Source organism: Bombus impatiens, unplaced genomic scaffold, assembly GCF_000188095.3.
Source record: "Bombus impatiens unplaced genomic scaffold, BIMP_2.2 scf_0830, whole genome shotgun sequence".
NCBI lineage: Eukaryota > Metazoa > Arthropoda > Insecta > Hymenoptera > Apidae > Bombus > Bombus impatiens.
The window spans coordinates 501,836-507,276 of NT_177249.1; the positions used below are offsets into that span (position 1 = coordinate 501,836).

A 5,441-nucleotide genomic window follows, 5' to 3' on the forward strand; every position below is an offset into this window, starting at 1 on the left:
TGAACTATTGAAATTTCATTACAAAAGAGACAAATTGACAATGAATAAGAAATTTATTTAATAATTAGCTCAAAGTTAGATATTATTGCAAACAACCTCAGGCAATCCCTTCGTCAAAGCACATTTTCGAAAGCGCAAAAGCAACGTTCAAAACTAGGTGCTTTGATTCCAAAATATACCTGTCGCGAAATTTCTTCTTGCACATAAAATTCAATGCATTTTTGTACGGCAGGACTGAAATTTACTATCTCTATATGTATATTTTAAATTAATACTCAAATTAAAAAATGAATGGCGAACAATTAAATCCACCGTAATAATACCATCAGAGAATAGAAGGTGAAATAAAAAATGACTTATTATCATTATTATTTAATATGCAATAATTGCAATTTTTAATGGAACGAAGTCGGAGGGCATCCGACTTCATCACTACGAAATATTTAATTAAATCATTGTAACTCTCTGTACATATACATTTTTAATACATTCCAACTTTAAAAGTGATTATAGTGGACATACATGTATATCTTCAATCACAAATATTCAAATTAATTATTAATATAATATCGTTTTTATCGGTTAGTACCATTATTAATATTGTTAATATCAAATTTTTCAGTATCATATAATTAACATAAACAAAAACGCGATGTGCAAGAAGACCTGAAATAATTTTGAACTAATAAATAATACATAGAAATAGAAAATGTTACTACTCACGGGTATAATAAATACCCGCGTTCACTGTGCTCGCAAAAAATTCCATTCCGTAGGACCTTTCGTCCTATGACATGGTTGAATGACCAGAGGAAGAAAAATGCATGCGACTCACGATAAGATGCGAGGGACGTAATCATCGATGCTGTGATAACCCAGGGAAAGTCGTCGTGAAGACCGTCATCAAGGAGGAGCCATGCAATCCCATTATAGAAAAAACTATAAAAATGTATGGAATATTATAATTTGCTTTTATATATGACGTTAATTAATTGAAAAATTTGAAGTAGTGGAATATTAATCTCTATTAATCTCTATTAAAATTTTAATGACAATATTCAAATCAGGAGTAGCAAATTGAAATATAAACAATGGAACTGAATGAAGTAGAGATTACAAAATTACTTACATTCTTGGCTTTTGAAGCCCCAATAGGTCTTTTTTCAGGAAGCAGGAGGAAGAGGAAAGAGTGATAAACCTTTAACAAAACATATGGTATCCTTATACATAAATGAATAATATATGCGCGAATAATTTATTTTGAAAACTAAGTAATGATTCAGCATAAATTTTTAAATAATGTAATATGAAACTCTATAAACCTTGAATCTTTTTATGAATATTGAACTCTATATAACCTTGAATCAGGCTTGGTTTTTGGAATACGACATGCAAAGATACTTACATGCTAATTCAAATCTAATTTTGAAGCATCACTGCGTCCTTCCCGAAGCACAGGAAAAGGTAGAAATTATGAAAAACTGAAACAAAACATATGAAACATTATAATTTGTTCTTAAAAATATATCGTTCATTGTTAAAGAAGTCTAAGGTAATGAAAAATAAAACTCTATTCAAACTTGAAATTTTAATAACAATAAATATTGAAATCATGTTAAAATCTAATTACTATAAAAATGAACGATAATAATCTAATCATTTGTGAAGCATGTTAAATACTTTTATTTTGTATTTCAATATTATAAGTTTTAAATTTTATGCCAATGGAAATTAATAATAGTTCGATCAAAAGAAAAATAAAAAAAGAAATTAGTATAGAAGATACAGAAATACTTACATTCTTGAGTTCCAGGAGAGGCTGTATCCTCTTGCGAAACCTGCGACTCTACTACCGAAAGCGAATGTTTAAAAAGAAAAAAAAAAGAAGACTATTAACGCGTCCGTTTAAGTAACATTCGACGAATACACTGACTCTAATTTCGTGTACAAGTATTATAATTGAATTTATAATTATCAAGAGCTATTGTGCTCTAGAAAATATGAAAAATGTTATTACGCAGCAAACACTGACTCTATCGACCACATTGCGCGTGATCACAAACATTCTCTGAAAAAAGTTGCATTAGCAGGAAGATGGGGAGAGGAAGGGGGCAGGGTGTTTGTTTACGAAATACTGCTGTTTCTCAAAATGTATGTACTCTACATATACCGAATATTATTCATTCTTCACGGACGAACAGATATTACAAATACACATTAAGAAAATGGGATATACGTGTAATATTTCGAACACTGTTTATGTATTGCTAAGATATCTTCAAATATATTTTCAAATTTATTAATATTCTAAAACATAACATTAATTCTTTCTTCAGAAAGAATTCAGTTGTGAATGTTCGTTTTCAGAGTTTGAAATATGATTTCTGTTAATATATTATGTTGTACTTTATAAAGATTTGACAATACTTGTAATAAATTAATAAATTTCTCGTTTAAACGTGTCACAAGTGTTTAAAGTATATATTTAATCTTGCACAGAAATATGTTTGAACACGTCTTGGAAAATAATAAACTTATTTTCTCATTTCAATATACAAAAATATAATAATTTCGCAATAAATTGTTTTCTAATAATAATTAAATGATTTGCATTATTTGCTATATATTAATATAAAAACATTAATTAATTACTTAATAGTATATTCGATTATTAACGATAGTCTATATACCCGAAACATTTTTATATATGAACAGTTTCAAATGTGATTTCTTTAACCTCTTTTTCTTTCATCTTAATATTTTCAACAAATTATGCAACTATTTATAATATGGTGTTATTGTATGCCAATTGTAAGCTGTATAGCAATTATTTAGCAAATGTCGATTACTATCGATCCAATAAAAAGAGAAAATAACCATATACGTACGTTTGCTTTGTTATAATACCTCAATCATTACCAAATCTGCATGAGAAATCAACGACGCGATTTACTAATAATCATCTATGACGTCCATCTTGTATCAGTTCAAATTATCGATTGTTAATCGCTTGTGGTGTCCGTGATGCGAACCCCTATTCTTTCAGTCATGTGACTAGCCAATAATCTATACAAAAGAAAACCAACAATTTCAAATAAATGTACGATAAAACCAACAATTTACAATAATGAAACCAATTATAGTAAAATAAAGTAATAATAGAACCCAAATTCTACCTCAAAGATCGATAATATGAACGATCAATAACTGTAACTTGCCAAATAACTTGTCAATGATAAAAGTAAAAGAAAATTTCGGGATACTATTTAATTTTACTAAGATTATAATCAATAACCGATTAAATACAAACGTACTATTTGAATGAACCAGATAGACGTGTAGAATCGTTGATAAAGTCGAAATGAAGGTACTAACAACAGGATAACGCTCGACGAGACGAATTTTTGCTCCACGACTTTCAGCAGTATGTCACCTCTCGGAACGGTTGAAACTACGACTTTCCAATATTCCGAACCAATAGGCACGCTCGATTTGACTTCGCAATATATTCCGCCAATAGGAACGCTCAATTCGACTTCGCAATATATTCCGCCAATAGAAATGCTCGATCTTCGTACACCAGAGCGCGCGCAAATTTAATATATTCGAATGGTTAAATTGATGAAATTGAGGAATAGAAAACACATTTCAGACAATGTTCAGTAACAATTACGAATAAGATCTTATTTTTAATGAAAAGCTTTTATATTACACGAATGTAACTGCTACTATCAAACAAAATATAGTATCAGTATATTAGTATATTACTTAATTATTCATACAATTATTAGTAAATATATTTCAATAATTCAAACATTGTAATAAATAGAAAAACGTGACAAAAATGTTAGCAATTTAGAATGGTCTTCGAGAATTAATAGCGGAACTATCATGAAAGGAGAAATTTCTTTAATTGAAAATAATTTATTATCATTATTTACTTTGCTATTAATTGATGTATAAATTCTAAAATTTTTATTATTTTGACATGATCTTATTTTAGGAAATAAGACAAACTTGTGCGTGTAAAACATATTAGATTTATATATTTAATAATTAATTGTTGAACGATGGTATATACTTAGAATTAAGTTATGAAAATTGATAAATTGTTATAAAATATTATGATAAATCATCAAAGTAGAAAATGTTTGTAAAAGAATGTCGGAAAATCAAAATTGAAATATTATGTAGATTCTTTCACTTTTCGACTCTTGACCACTGGTCAACTTCATGTTTAACTATTATAGTAAAATTATGTTTGTCATAAACTGGTATAGAATATTGATTAAAACAGCTCTACATCAAAAAGTCGTACCGTAGAAATGCAAATTTAGTTTCAGCTGATAACAAAAATATAAAAATTATAGAAATGATTATTATAATAATTTGTTGAAGGCGTCAATCTACAATAAAAATTAAAAAATTATTAAATTCGATTGTGTTATAATGAAGAAACCAACTTTTAAGATATTAACAAACTGCCACCGTTCGATTGACATTTCGGCACATTGTCAAGTGCATGCCAATGGTATATAAGGAACACGCTACTCGCACACGAGCTCATTTGTCCTACACCTCTTGCACTGTAAACATCGAAAAGGAACTGTTGCGAATTAAATTATCAACTTCAAACATTTAAACTATTAAGCTTTAACATTTTAGCTATTTACTAACACCGCTTAAACCACTAATTTATAACATTTAAACTATGAATTTATAACATTTAAATTACTAATTTATATTATCTAAGCTATTGATTTATAACATTTAAACTATTTTATTTCTATATAGCATTATTTTTTAATTTTAAATACAGTATTTAATTTCTCATTTCACTATTTCGTATAAAACCTGTGGTAACACAGAGTGTCATTTTAAGATGTACTTTTCCATGTCTGCTCAAAGCCAAGGAAACAACACCATATTCATGGAATCAAAGAAGCAAGTGCAATTTAACCGAAGGCAACCTCATCTTTTCTGTAGCTGCATAATGTTGAATAACTCATGGGCGGGTCTCGTGCGTAGTCACCTCCTCGTGGTAAGACCTGGTAATTGGCATCGTTTTCCAAAAATTAATCAGCTGATTTATCTTTGGAAAACGATACCAAGCCAAGAACTACGCAACAGTTCAGTTTGGATCACCAAAAGCCTCTAAGAGAATTCTGTTCAAACTAAGTGATAGTCGAAAACTAGTATTAAAGAAGTGTGAATTTAGTCTTAGTTTGCAGAAACCATTAAAATGATAAAAATGGATATCGTATTAAATCGTTAAAAAAGCCAATTTACGATAAAAATTAAGAAATCGTTCAATTTGATTTTGCTATAATGGAAAAACCGTCTCCTGCTATGTGAAAATATTGTTACCGTTTGATTAACAAACCGGCAACTTGTCAAGGTATATAAGGAACACGGAAGTCGCGCGCGAGCTCTTTTGTGCC

At 29.0% G+C, this 5,441-nt stretch overlaps 1 long non-coding RNA gene across 1 annotated transcript; it reads right to left on the reverse strand.

Moving 5' to 3' along the window:
* Positions 1-819: 819 nt before the first annotated feature.
* On the reverse strand, positions 820-3,523 carry LOC117152212. The gene is made up of 5 exons (XR_004462528.1): positions 3,311-3,523; positions 2,889-3,066; positions 1,406-1,481; positions 1,130-1,198; positions 820-939 (listed from the first exon to the last, which is right to left on the reverse strand). It is a non-coding gene; the product is annotated as an uncharacterized LOC117152212 (long non-coding RNA).
* Positions 3,524-5,441: the final 1,918 nt, after the last annotated feature.